This window comes from Crocodylus siamensis, chromosome 1, assembly GCF_052110815.1.
Source record: "Crocodylus siamensis isolate JL-2025a chromosome 1, ASM5211081v1, whole genome shotgun sequence".
NCBI lineage: Eukaryota > Metazoa > Chordata > Crocodylia > Crocodylidae > Crocodylus > Crocodylus siamensis.
The window spans coordinates 403,739,319-403,754,532 of record NC_143395.1 but is presented as its reverse complement, the minus strand read 5'-3'; the positions used below and the strand labels follow the sequence as shown (position 1 = coordinate 403,754,532).

Genomic DNA, 15,214 nt, shown 5'->3' with positions numbered 1-15,214 from the left:
AATGCCCTTAGGTGCATATGGCCACTTCAGCACCAAACAGGTCAGATAGAATCTGGTCCCCACTTACTTTTCAGGAGAATCCATTTTGGGCTATGGAGATGTAGTTTTCAGGCAAAGACTGATGGTTAGTATAATATGGTACTATACTAATTTTCATGCTGTTCAGAGACATATTCAAAACCTACTGCTTAGTTTGTTGATTCTTGCTGTCCTTTAAAGCAGGACAATGTTCGGGTAAATCTGTAAGTCTCTATTTTGGGATTTAACTTCTATTTTCTTAATCAAGTCTGTGGAGATTAAATTTAAGAACAATTGATAAGGAACAGCTTTATCCAGCTCTCAATTAGATTTATATGCAAGTCGGTGGGAGCTGAGAGAATAAGGTTTCCCCTTAGGATACTGCTTAATATAAAGCAAGGTGCTGAGATTAATGTGCTCTTCATTATGTTTTAGGGAGATAATTTTGTGTTGGTGTTTATATGGTTGCTGTTGTTTTTGTTCTTATTGCAGGGACTATGCAGCATCTAAAGCTGAATTGCTATCCTTTGCTCAGCTTCAATACACTGGATCCAGCACAGAGACTGAAAACCTCCTCTTTGACTGTGCTTATTTTAAAGCTAAAGCAGAGGTAACTTGCACAATACCTGTGCAATAAAGGCATGGTTAATTGCGTTCTGATAGGTTGGTCCAGCAAATAAGAATCACTTTGTTGATGGAATAGGAAGGCATCCCTGCAACACAGGTTGTTCAGTAGGAAACAAATACTGCTCTTTATTACAAAGTTACTCCAGAGGTCCCTGGAGGAACATGTCCTCAAACAGTGTATATAAGACATAGGGTCATAAAATCAATTGTATCAACCACAAAGTTTGGTGAGCATTATAATTTGCAGGCATGCTGATGTTTGGGTGAACCTTCAGGAAAGCTCTCTAGTTCTGAGCTGGGGTCAAAGAAGAAAAAACAATGCACAGAAAGAAGAGACTAAAGACAGCTAGAGAATGAGAATCACTCAAAATAATTTGACTTGACAAGGTGATGCTACTACTTGTGGAAAACCCTATATTTTGCATAGTTGCCTTGGGATTGGAGAGAAGGTTCTTTTGTTGACTGAGACCTGGTTAAAATATGGGAAGCAAAGAGTAGGTCACTAAATGGTCACTTTTCAGGATGGAGGGAAGACAAGGTGGGGTCCTGCAGGGATATGTGCTGGGCCCAATTTTAGTCACCATTTTCATTGATGACCAGGAAATGGTGGATAGAAAACTGGTCAGATCATCAAGCTCAGAAAGTAGTAACTGATACTGACTGATAACTAGACATTGAGCCATTAAGTGGAGTGCTCCAGGGGCCAGTTTTATTCAATATTTTCATCAGTGATCTGGAAGATGGGATGGAGTGCACCCTCTGGAAGTTTACAGATGACACCAAGCTGGGGGGAATTATCAGATATGCTAGAGGGTAGGACTAGGATTCAGAAAGACCTTGACACATTGGAGGACTGGGCTGAAAGAAATCTCACCAGGTTTACTAAAGACAATTGAAAAGTGCTGAATTTAGGATGGAACAATCCCATGTACTGCTACAGGCTGGGGACTGACTAGCTAAGCAGCAGCTCTGCAGCAAAGGTCCCAGGGGTTACAGTGGACAATAAGCTGAATATAGGTCTTGGCACGCCCTTGTTGCCAAGAAGACTAATGGCATACAGGGGTGTATATTCGGAGCGTTCCCAGCAGATTGAGGGAAATGAATCTTCCCTTCTATTCAGCACTGGTGAGGCCACATCTGGAGTACTGCATCCAGTTTTGGGCACACCACCCCCACTACAGGAAGGATGTGGACAAACTGAAGAGAGTCCAGCAGAGGGCAATGAAAATGGTGAGGGGGCTGGGGCACATGACTTCCGAGGACAGGCTGAGGGAACTGGGCTTATTTAATTTGCAGAAGAAAACACTGAGAGGGGATTTAATAGCAGCTTTCAAGTGCCTGAAGTGCATGGTGCATCTACTTCTTGAATACTGCATACAGAGCTGGTCTCCACATCTCAAAAATGATGTAGTAGAACTGGAAAAGGTACAGAGAAGGGCAGTCAAAGGATCAGAGGCATGGAGCAGTTGCCATACCAAGACAGACTAAAAAGATTAAGACTCTTCAGCTTGGAAAGGTGAAGGCTGATTTTTTATTTATTTTTTTTGCGGGGGGTGGGGAATACAATAGAGGTCTATAAAAACATGAAGCAGGTAGACCAAGTGAATAAGGACCTGTTGTTCACCAAATCCCAGAGTACTGAAACTAGGGAGCACTCACTAAAATTAGTAGGTGCCAGACTTAAAACCAAGAAAAGAAGGTATTTTTTGACTCAATGAGTAGTTAACTTGTAGAATTCATTGTCACAGGAGATGATGGAGGCAAATAGCATAGCCAGGTTCAAAAAGGGACTGCTTAAATTAATGGATGATAGATCAATTAATGGCTATTGAACATAATGATTAGAGTTGTTTCCTCTGGCATCTGTAAACCAATAATGGTGGATGCCAGGGAAGGTATTGAATAAGGGATAAATCACTTTAGAGATATCTGGCTCAGTGCTATGACTCTCTATAGCCTCCACTTGCCACTGTCAGAGACAGGATACTGGGTTAGATGGACCTATTGGTCTGACCCAGTATAGTTGTCTTGGACATTTTTACATGTGCCCTGTGGGTGGCTCCAAGAGCTGCTCTAATTAAAGTGCCACAGCATCTTATGTATCAGTGTCCTCATGCTTCAAAATGGTGGCAGGGGGACTTCAACAAAGACAACCCCTCCCCCCATTTTGAAGTGCAGGGATGCTGATGCACAATAGGGCGGTGCAAGGCTTCGGACTGTGCTCTGGATCCAGAGAGGCTTCGGACACTTTTATGTCCAAAGCAACAAGCTCAGATCGAAGTGCTGGCTTCGCTAAGCTTTCTGAAGTGGTTCAGAGCTTCCGAAGTGCTTCGGAGATCTGGCCATAGGGTATAATGGGGAAACAATGAAATATCTATAACTTTGTTGATTTTTTTTTTTTCTTGTCTGATTTAGATGGAATTTTCAGGGGTTGTAGCCTCTGCTGGGAGCATGAAGCCTGCCACATTTCAAGAAGATCGGTGCAGGGGTTCAGGGGGAACTGCACCCCACATTCTTGAAAGCAAAACTTGTGTCATATCTATGTTGCAACACATGGGGGTGAAAATGGAAGAGATGGTAGCCCCTGGTGAGGCCACAAAGCCTGCTAAGTTTCAAGAAGATTGGTGCAGGGGTTTAGAGGGAACAGCACCTCAAGCTGCTGACAAGCAAAAGACATGATATACATGGCCCTGTGTATGTTATGGCACAGCGGGCTGAAAACTGTAGGGATAGTAGCCCTTGCTCAGGTCACAAAGTATGCCGAGTTTCAAGGAGATAAGTGCAGGGGTCTGGGGGGAACTGCACCTCAAGCTAGGACAAAAAAAATGTGACATGGGTGACACTGTATGTGTTAAGGCGCAGCAGGGTGAAAGCTGCAGGCATGGCCGCCCCTGCTGCAGCCACGAAGCCTGCCAGCTGTCAATGAGATAGGTGCAGGGGTTCTGGGGCCTGGCACCCCTAGCTGCTGACAGGCAGCTTGTGACATGGGTGCTTGTGCAACTGTGTCTGTCTTCGGGCAGGGAGGGGGAACTACTGCAGGCCTGGCTGTTAAGCTACTGTGTTACCAGCTACCAATCAATTATGAATCACTTAGGGACCAGCTCAATACACAGTTGCTAACTAATGTAACCAGTTAATTAGCATCAATTAACACCTACAAAACCACAGACTAAGGAAAGGAAATAATCAATACAAACAATCAACTGCCCAAGACAGAGACAGTCACTTGCATAAGCACCTATGTCACGAGTTTGGTCTGCCAGAAGCCAGAGGTGAAGGGCCCCAGAACCCCTGCACTGATCTCCTTGACAGCTGGCAGGCTTCAGGGCCGCAGCAGGGGCTACCATCCCTGCAGCTTTCATCCTGCTGCACCTTGGGTGACACTGTGTGTTTTATGTCACGAGTTTTGCTTGTCCACAGCTTGAGGTGCAGTTCTGCTCCCCCACCCAAACCTCTGCACCCATCTTCTTGAAACTTAGCAAGCTTCATGCTCCCAGCAGAGGCTACAACCTCTGCAAATTTCATCCAAATCAGACAAAAAACAACAAAGTTATAGATATTTCATTGTTTCCCCATTATGCCCTTTGTTTGGATTTCCAAGGCGGCTCCAAAGCTTCAGAGCCACTTCGGCTGGATCGAAGCAGAAACCCGGTCCGGAGCTCCAGACTGGATCCCTGGCATCTGAAGCAGCTGGATCTGAAGCCGGATCGAATAGCTGCCTACTCACACAGGCCTAATACACAAGACATGGAGGCTGGCTTGATTAATCTTACAGCTTGTTGAAGCAGCCTCCCAGCACATTGACAGGCACCACTTACTTTTTTAAGACTTGAAAGTTAAAAGTGACCTAGTGAAAGGTTACATAGGCCACACTAATATGTACTGTGTGCTGAATGATTCAGAGCTGCTCCTATAGTAAAGTATTTAAGCACATACTTAATTTTAAAAAATCAGATTCTACTAAGGATTTCCTTCAGGGCCTCTGTAACATCCTCATCAAGGGCTATGTCATACTACCTCTGATGCAGCCTTGTGTGGTACAATATAATAATGTTTAGCTACTCAGTAGATTTCAAGAGACCTGAAAAACCATTTTCTTAAAAATTGGTTTAAATGACCATTATATTGGATATTTATTCTCTTGCCCCCTGCCCCACACAATCCCGTGCACATTAGCTGGGATCTGGAAAGCATAAGTAATATACTATTGAGTATTCTAGGTCATGATTAAAAATTCTGTATTCCCCCATCACCTGTTTTTGTATTAGAAATATCAGAGAGGGATATTCTTTAAAATGTTAATAAAACAACATTTCCATTTTTCTGAATTTTGTTTGCACAGTAGCTGTCCGGCTGCTTCCCTTGAGTTTGTAGTGCCGTTATTTTGCAATATCTAGGACATCTGATCCGAGTTACAGTGACAGCTCTCCATGCACAGTGTATGGATCTTGTCTGCTTAAAAAGCAAAGACATGAGAGGCAAAAGTTTCAAAAACATCACAGAAACTTAGGAGCCTAAGTCCTGTGCACCTTCAGAAAACAGGACTTATAAGTCTCTTCCTTTTTTACCTACTGAATACTGTAGCCACATGCTGTGTCTTACAGGTATTTTTTACAATTCTGTTTCAAAGGAAATTTTGGGGGATGTATCTGTTGGGATGCCCTGAAGCATGCCTTGTTCACCTATACCCATCACATGCTTCAAACCTGACTGGTTAGGTTGCTCTGGGGGTAGTCTCAAGCACACCAGAGACTGGGGTCACCTCAAAGAGATACTTTGCAGTTCCTTCACTGACATAGATCTGCATTTGGAGCATGTGAGCAGGTGGGAACCTTTCAGCTGAGACAATCTGCTGCTATAGTGTAGATATATCCTAAAGTATCTTATGTTTTTTAGTCACTTCAGTGCTTTTGAAATTATCTGTACGATTAAAAAAATGTTACTTCTGTATTCAACAAGCAAGAAGAGGAGGGGATTGTTTCACAGAGGTTAGACGTCAGGACTGCTGAACTTCAGGAGGTGTCTACAGTTCAGGAGCCTGCTAAATCAGGTGCCTAGAAATGAACAACCCTTAGCATCTTTCCAGCAGGGTGCACTTTGCTCAGTTAATTGATAGCCTTTATCTGAGAGACCTTCCTGGCAAAGTCACAGTTACTGTAAAGTAGCAATGACAAAAGCTTATCGTTATCAATATACAGCTAATATGTCTTGTACAATGGTTTCAAGTGTGTCACATTTGGGCACATACCCTGTGTTTTATACTTCATCCTTCCAGACAATCTTGCCTTACAAAGAATCACAGAAATTAGAGATGAAAATGACCAAGGGATATATTTTAATTATTATCACTGTTAATATTAATAAATAGCCGTTTATATTTTCATAGCATTTTGCACAAAGAGTAAGTTTTGAGCTAAGCCTGACACCACCCTTGTGAGGGAGGCAAACAGTATCTCCATTTCACAAGGGGATGTAAGTTCCAAGCTTAATTGACAACAAAGGTGGGACTAGGACCAGGATTCCTGGCACCCATGCACCCCTGAGTGCACCCTGGCACCCATGTCCACTTGCTAGAGGCAGAGAATGTCTATACTACATGCTCTGCCTCCAGTGAGTGATTTAGACTGAGATTTTCAAAGCCAACTGAGAAATTATTTTTAATGAGAACTGTGTCTTCCAACTCTGTTTGACTGCTTTACAAATCTCAGACTCGATGCATTCCTCCTTCCCATTACCACCACCACCACCATCATCATCATCATCATCATCATAAATCGACAAGTGCAGCATCTTGCTGGGTCTGGTAATATATTCATTCCAATCCCTCTCTTTCTAACTTCCTACTTCTTTTCTTCCATTATTTACTCTCAGGAATCCCCTCTTGTAATCGTTTCCTTCTGCACGTTGCCATCCCATCTTCTTGGTGGTCTTCTCTTTGGCCTCTTGCCTTCCTTTTGCATCTTCAGCATCCATTGTCGTGTCCCTGTGCAGCAGTGTCATGTGACCAAACCAGAGCAGGCATCATCTTTCTACTTGCATCTTCCCGCTCCCCTGATATTGCATTCTTCTTAGTCAGACATTCCTCATTCAGATGCTTTTCAATTTCCCGACAGTTGCCCTTAGAAAACTTATTTATATAGTCTGTAACCAGCTGAAATCCCCCTTCCTTGGAACCTGAGTCTCTGAACTTTGCATGCCATCAGGATGTAATAAGCTCTGTACATTGCCAGCTTTGCTTCCCTGGGGATGTTTCTGTCTCAGACTAACTCTTTAACAATTAGTTAAAAGTTCCCTGCAAGCTGCAACCTCCTTGTCAATTCTTTTCCAGTCTTTCTGTCACTAATGATCACTGAGTCAAGGTATTTTAAATTCAACTACAGTGAAGATTTTACTGCTTGATGTAATTGTTCTGTCTGTTGGGTACCATTTTTGGCAACAACCATTGTCTTGCTTTTATCTTTACTAATCTGCACCTCGAATTCTTCTATAAACACGTCCGTCTTGTCCTTTCTACCCCAAATATTCACATTCTCACTACTCTTACCACTTAGCTGTTCAAATACAACACAACAAAAATTCAGTCACTGCACTAAGGAGACACGCAAAACCCTCAGTGTACAACTGTGAATTCTAGTACTCTCCTCTGACTGGCTTTAAATGTTTTTCATGAAATCTTTCCCATCATTTCTACTAAAAGACTTTTCTAACTGTTTTTACTAATTCTCTAAGACTGCATTAACACAGTCGATTGCTTCCAACTGCACCCTCTTAAAATCATGTCCATTGGAGAGTAAGAAAGCAATCACACTGAAGTGTGCTTGCTACAGAGGGAGGAAGAGCTGTTTGGATCAGTGCATGTGTGCCTGGAACTCACACAGCTTAAGCCAATTTTTGTGCCCATGGAGCAGTTCATTTCTTGGCAGCTGAATCATGACAAAGCTCCAAGGCTGCAGCAGCCCACAGCCTGCTGTGACTCAGTGACCACAGAACCTAATTTGTGCTGGATAAAGCCGTAAAGAGATTAACTGACTCATAACATATGCTACTTTACCTTCTACAAATGAACCTCAGATACAGTGCCATGTTTCTGATCTCCCTCTAAATTTTGCAAATATGCCATCATTTAGTCATAGATTTGGGGAACCTGGAAAAAAATCTTAATTTATCATTCATGAATTCTTTGCCAGCACTTCAAACAGGAAGCATTTGTGCATTATCTGCCAGGGATATGACATTTTACATTAGGAAGCCAACAAAAGTGTTTGCATATTCATTTTATGATACCTCCAAGAAACAACAATGCAGGTGTTTTACCTGAGGCACTGGGAAAGACAGGAATATCACTGATAATGCTGAGAGTCTGTAACAGCTGAAGGACATGCTAAAAGAAAAGAGATTGCCCAAGCCTGCAAGCTCCTAGTATCTGCTTAGGTCTGGAGGGCACTAAGTGTGTTTAGCCACTTAAAGGACTAGACCCAGATTAAGGATGGATAAAAGTCTATAGGGTTACGATTTTCAAGACAGCCTAAGAGTTTGGCATCTGGTAAATTTTAATGGGCCGTTTCAATGAAGCTTCTGCTATTGCTTTCAATGGGAGTTGGTTCTGGTTGTAAATTCAGCAACACAGATACAAATAAAGATCAACACTTATCATGAATGTACTTTGAAAATGAGATCTCTCCACCCCCCCCACCTGAAAGATAAAATGCATGTGAAAGAAATTGCTAAATAACTCCTTCCTCATTGGTGTAATTTCAAAGCTTAAAAAGCCAAATATAGTTGGGATTTCAGAAGGTGTACTCAGATGATATATCAGTTAATAATTACACAATTATTGAAGGAAGGAACTCTTAATAATATTAGAAAGGAGTTCTTGGATTATTGTAGAATATCCATTGGCAGCTTCTCATACGTTAAAATCGTATATGCTTGACGCTGAGTCCTCCCTGATTCTTCCTGGCTATCCTTTTAGGATGAGATTTTTTCCAGGGTGACTAAGGGAGCTGAGCACCAAAATCTCAATGAGAGTTGAACATCTAACTTAGTGATTCTCAGCCAAGGTGCCACAGTACCCTGAGGTGCCTTGAGGTCCTTTCAAGGGTGCCACAGGGTACCACACAATATTAGCACTGGTAGGTGTGCAAATATGATTCACAAGTTAAACCTTGAGCTTTCAAACAGGAATGGATAATGTTAAAAACATTCTGACTGGTTGAGTCTAAGCTGTTTCTGACAGAAGAATTGCAGAGTTATTTTTCTGTAATCAAACCATGAGAGTTGGCATGTGCTGAGGAGTGTCTGGAGTCTAATGAGGGGTGTCTGGAGCCTAAAAAAGTTGAAAACAACAAATCTGACTCTTCTAGGAACCTTTAAAAGCTAAGACATAGGTCCTGTACACTGGTGTTAAAAAGTAGCAGACATTCAGTCTAACTTAAGTGCATTCTGTAAGCACTACTTTGAGAAAAAGTGGGATAAAACTGTACTAGTGCATGCTATACCAGTGTAGATGTTGTGTGTCTGCAGCTTATCCTGGGATAGCCACTTGGCCAGAGCAAACTGGTTCTTAAAAGCTCACCTACCTGTTATAATACTGGATGCAGGAAGCTGGTCTTCTGCGCATTCCAGATTCTGGTGTAATTTATATCTGTGTACATGACTGATGCAAATTATAATATATTGGGTGCCCAGGACCTTTGACTGATATTGACCCTTGATCAGTGCTCAATACTTGATGCATCTGAGGAAGACGAATTCCATCCCGCACCCCATCATCATGTCCACATGTTGCAACAGTACTATGTCTCCTCACAGGGAGAAAATTTCTCTCAGCTCTAAGAAGCCACCAGCTTATTCCATGAAGCACAAGGACTAATTTTTGAGTTGGCTCATATGGCTACAGACTTTCATGATGCTCACAAAGTGATCTAATCAGTTGTTTTTATTCCTCTTAAATTATATCCTTCATTGGCTCTCACCGCATTGCAATGAACGGGCTGATCAGTCCCTGTAGGTTGCTGATGGGCACTTCCTCTCTCTTTCCTCTTCTTCACAGACAACTATCAGCAGCGAGGCACGAGTCATTCTCTCAGGGCCTCCAGAAACCCGAACATCAGAAGGCATCAAACTGGTATGATTTAAGGAAAAAAAAGTTGGATGAATTTAGTATTGAATAATCAAATGCACAAATACCCTCTAGGGAATGATTGACTAGGTTGCAGTACTGCCAAAAAGACTGGGGGATTGTAGTGGACTGTCATCCACTTGATTTAGCACCAGTGAGACCTGAGCTGGGTTATTGTGTCCAGTTTTGGGAATGACACTTCAAGAAAGATGTGGACAATTTGGAAAGAGTTCAGTAGGGATCAACAAAAATGGTTAGGGGTCTAGGAAACATAGTTTACAAGGAAAGATTAGAAGAATTGGGCTTATTTAATCTGGAGAAGACTGAGGGGGGATTTGAAAACAGCCTTGAAATCTCTGAAATAGCTTGAAATTCCACAGAATGTTGAATTAGGCGACCTCCTAAGGTTTCTCCATGCCCTATTTTTCTGTGACTTTATGCAAGTCAAATGGACCCCTGATCTGTATGTACATTTATATAAAGGCCCAACCACAAAGAGCCAATTCTTTAGCTGTTGCAAAATTGTCAGATCTCCTTTGACTTCCACAGAATTACCCCAGTTTATACAGGTGAGGATTTCTCCCAGTGCTCAAACTTGGATTTAAACATTTTGGGGTTTGGGGGTTCTTCAGCTCTAAGGGGTACCAATTTAGTGATAAGCTCTCTGGTGAAAACCTTAAGGGAAAAATAAAGAGTTTGAAAATATAATTGGCAGAAAGCAGGCTAGAAGCAGCTGTCTCAGCAGACTTACTCCATTCAGATCAAACATAGATGTTTGGAAATAACTCACATTCTCTGTATATTTAACTTCAAGCTTTCCATTTGTTTGGAGGCAATCAGAGATTTGTACTCAAACAAGATTATTCTCACTTGGTTTTTATTCATGAAGCACAATATTCATTCCACACCAATATAGAACTGTCAGTTTGGCACGTGTAACATAGGTAGTTTATAGGATAAAAAGTGCTGCTTGTTTTATTTTGCTATCTTTCTGTCAGACATGCCTGAATGCAAACAGAGGCCTCTTTCCCCCCCAGAATATGGCTTTCTGCACTAACTTAAGTGTATTCATTAAGAAAAAAAAGTAAAGTGGTAACGTTAACTTATAGTGGGCTCACCTACATGTGCCCCAAAAGCGGCTTTGTTGCTGCACCATCACTTAGTACTTCCTTTTGGAAGTACTAAGTGATGGTGCAGTAACAGCCCATACTGTGACGTGCGCGTGGCGCAGTTATTTTGAGCTGCTACATCGCCATACCAATGCACTATAACAAGGGAGCGCATTACTACTGCGACACGGTTTGTGACCACCAACACAATGCTGCTGTAGTGCATTGCTTGTAGACGCACTTGCCGTGTGATGATTTATTATTACAACTACTTTAAAATCTCTAGGATATATGTGAATTATTCTTGTCATAGGAACACTGATATCTGCTGGACGATCTCTAGGAAAGCAATTCGCTTCCAAGGTTCAGAGCTTTTCCTGTGTTGTTTGTAGAGATTTTCTGTTGTCAGCAAGGGAGACACTGAAAGGATATCATTTTTGCTCCACCAGCTCTGTTAACCTGATTTGTTCTTTTCTTTTTAATTCTTCCATCACTGTCTGCTTATTTTTGAGCAGGTGTATACCAAGGTTTTAATTCTAGTATTTATAGGCTTAAATAACATAGTAATGTACCTGCCTATTTTCAGAACTATCTGTGAACCCACGTCACATTGTGGCTATTAAGCTCAGTTGCAGGAGGAATCCAAGGTGACAGAATGTAATTACCTGAGTTGGAATCTGGCCAAGATGTGCTAGCCCCTGCGTTCTTCTGCAAAATATCTCTGGGTCCTAGAATTAAATCCTAGAAGGAAATAGACAACTGAGCAACTGTCACATCCTGGACAGTGCTCTGATTTGCATTACTCGCTGCGTGGTGCTAAGCAGTTTTAAGGATACCTTTGCTACCTCAACTCTTATTGACTTCAGTGGGAGGTTAAAGTATAGAATACCTGGAGTACTCAGCACCACACATGATATAGTCCCTGGATTGTAATCCTGAAAGTCATAATTACTCCTCTTACTGGTAAATGAAAAGAGGCTGGAGTGGGCGTCTGTTTAGGAGATAAAAGAGATCCTAGGAAAAGAGGAAACTTGTACAAAAGTTTAAGAATCATTGATGTAGGCCAAGATTTATTGAAGTGGCTATGTAATTTTCAGGGACTCTGTTTAAGGAAGCCTACCTTGAGATCCTGGAATGGGGATTGATTTCCAAAGAGAGATCTGGGCAATTCACACACATGTGCATGGCTGGAGGCATGAGTGTGGGATCGTTTATTAGATCCCATCACCCCTTGCTTCTGGTGGAGGGGGAGCTCAGGATCTTCTCCCTCGGCATTGGCAAAAAGCAGCTAGGAACCCCACAGGCCCCCGCTGTGGTGATCCTCCAGCCCTGGGGGTTTCCTGCATCCTGGAGCCTTAGGGATCATGACAGCCATGATCCCCAGGCCCCGGGGGCTTCACACCCCCACAAGCCCTAGGGATCACAGCAGCCACAATTCCCAGGGCCTGAGGGTTTCACATACCCATGAGCTCTAGAGATCATGGAAGCGGCAGTCCCCAGGGCCCAGGGTGTTTTCATTGGGCTTTGCATAGCCCTGCATTTGTGAGCCCTGTTAGCTGACTGGGTTCCCAGCTGGAGGGAGACCCTACTACACATGAAAATGGAAGCTTGATAGAAACCAGCTATAAAATTAATACATATTTTCAAAGTATAACATAAAGTATAACATATTGAAAATATGTATAACTCTCTGTATCTATATGTAAAAAGCTACTTTACACCTGTAGTTTGTCTCCAACCAGTTTGTACAACCAACCAATTAATTGCTCAATACCTATAATGTGTAGGTGGGGGCTTGGAGGTAGAAGAGGGCTTAAATGGAGTGGTTTTGTACTTCAGTGGTTATTGGCTGCCCTAATCCATATCACAGTCCTACCAGCTTCTTCTGTCACTGAAGAGCACAAGAAAGTTCCCTTTTCACCCCTCCACCAGTACTAATCCTAGCATAGATGTGAATTGGGCTTTAAATCCTTCTTCTTTCTACTCATTTCAAGTCAGATCTTAACGAAGTGCTTAATGCCCCAGTGAAGTGGTGAATACCTTCAGCTGCTTACATGCATCTCTCACAGGAGCAAACCACTCCTGAGATCTTGGCTTCTAAAGAAAAAACATTATCTATTTTCGTGCTTCAGCTCCTGCTCAGAAAACAAACCCTCCCGTCACTGCTTCCCAGCCTCCCCAGCTATCTTGGTTTAGATTTTCTAAATCCCATGATAACAAAACTCATTAACCCCTTTCCCCAATCACTATTTTGTGTCCCCAATTAGGCCATGCTGTCGCTGAAGTCAACAGTCGGTACTTTCTCAGAATACCCTGTTCACATCCAGGAGAAGCTGGCACAGCTGGGTTGGTATGAATGGTAAGTTTGCTGTGATGTCACTGGAGATGTTAAAAAACAAGAGGATAAATACTGAAGCCTATTTGACAGGTATCTTTCATCTGAAATAGGCAAAAGATTCAGGTAGATGTGAAGAGGAGCACAAATATGGAATCAATGACAAAGTATGTGAAGGATTGGCAGTTCATGGCCAAAATAAGAAGCAAGCGCTCTGAAATTACCTAAATAGGCAATAATTGATTAATTGGATGACTCAAAACCATATAGATATTACATGTGAACTAACTCAACATATGTAATCATTACTGGTATCTTCCATTTTGCCTTCTCTTACTCATCACTTTGCCTTTTAAATTAAGCCCATTCCTGTGATCAGGTAAGAATATATGGAGCTTTTCCAAAGGGAGTCCAGAATGGATGGTGAGGTTGTCCACACAGCCCGCATGAGCATTGTATTATAGATCTATCATTGTAAACTCATAAAGATGGGGATCAGGTTTTCCTATGTGTTCACAGAGTGATAGAAGCAGTGAGTCCTAATTCTGATCTGGGTATTTGGGCACCTCCACACAAATAACCACATTCTCATTATCAGAAAGGATGGAGGGAAGACCTAGGTAATTATAGGGCAATTAGCCTAACTTCTATCCCAGGGAAAATCCTGGAAAAATTAATCAAGGAGTCTATCTGCAGTAAGCTTGCAGAAGGTAGGGTTCTGAATGATAGCCAGCATGGCTTTCTTGTGGGCAGGTCTTGTCTTACTAACCTCATCTCCTTTTATGATCAGGTAACTCACCACCTGGATAAAGGGAGAGGAGGCTGACATTGTATTCCTTGACTTCCAAAGGGCCTTTGATCTAGTAGCCCATGATGTCCTCATGAGTAAATTGGAAGACTGTGGACTCAACTGTGAGACAGCTAGGTGGGTAGGGAGCTGGTTGCAGTGCAGGACACGGAGTTCTAATGAATGAATCTGTGTCATCCATTCTGGTGAGAAGTGGGCAGTGGTGTCCCTCAGGTGTCAGGGCTTGGTCCAGTGCTTTTCAACATCTTTATCAATGGTTTGGATATGGGGGTGAAGAGCTCACTGGGCAAGTTCATGGATGACACCAAGTTATGGGGAAGCATGGTCACGCTTGAAGATAGGCTGCAGATACAGGTGGACCTAGGCAGGCTGGCAGGTTGGGCAGATTGGAATCAAATGAAGTTCAATCAATGTTGAGAAATGTAAAGAGCTCCATCTGGGGACAACCTCCCCTCCCCACTCCCCCACACCACAAATGAAAGGGACCTGGGGTAATAATAGACCACAGTATGAATATGAGCCAGCAGTGTGATGCTGTAGCCAACTGGGCAAACAATACCCTGGCATGCATCAATCGATGTATCACCAGAAAAACTAGGGAAGTGATTCTTCCACTCGGCATTGGTGAGACTGCAGCTGGACTACTGCACCCAGTTCTGGGTGGCACACTTCAACAAGGATGTGGTAAAGCTTAAGAGAGTCCAGAGAAGGGCCACCCGTATGATCAGAGAGTTGCATGGCAAGCCATACAAGGAAAGGCTGAGGGATCTGGGACTCTCCAGTCCGAAAATGAGAAGGCTGATAGGGGAGTTGATAGTGGCTTACAGCTACATCAGGGGCATACATCAAAGGCTTGGTGAACAACTGTTCACCAGGGCACCTGTGGGGATAACTAGGAGTAATGGCCATAAACTCCTGGAAGACTGTTTCAGGCTCAACATTAGAAAAAACTTCTTCACAGACAGGATGTCCAGACTGTGGAATAGGCTCCTTCCAAAGGTGGGACAGTCACCATCCCTGGAAATCTTCAAGAGGAGACTAAATGATCACCTTGCTGGGGTCACCTGACCCCAGTTGTCTTTCCTGCCTGGTGCAGGGGGCTGGACCTGATGATCTTGTGAGGTCCCTTCTAGCCTTAAAATCTGTTAATCATTACTATTATTAATGTTTTGACATCGCATCTACAAAGCCTGAGT

At 42.7% G+C, this 15,214-nt stretch overlaps 1 long non-coding RNA gene across 1 annotated transcript; it reads left to right on the top strand.

The window, feature by feature from the left end:
• The first annotated feature begins 567 nt into the window (after positions 1–567).
• LOC149875336 (uncharacterized) lies at positions 568–13,233 on the top strand. The gene is made up of 3 exons (XR_016440047.1): positions 568–628; positions 9,698–9,772; positions 13,143–13,233. It is a non-coding gene; the product is annotated as an uncharacterized LOC149875336 (long non-coding RNA).
• Positions 13,234–15,214: the final 1,981 nt, after the last annotated feature.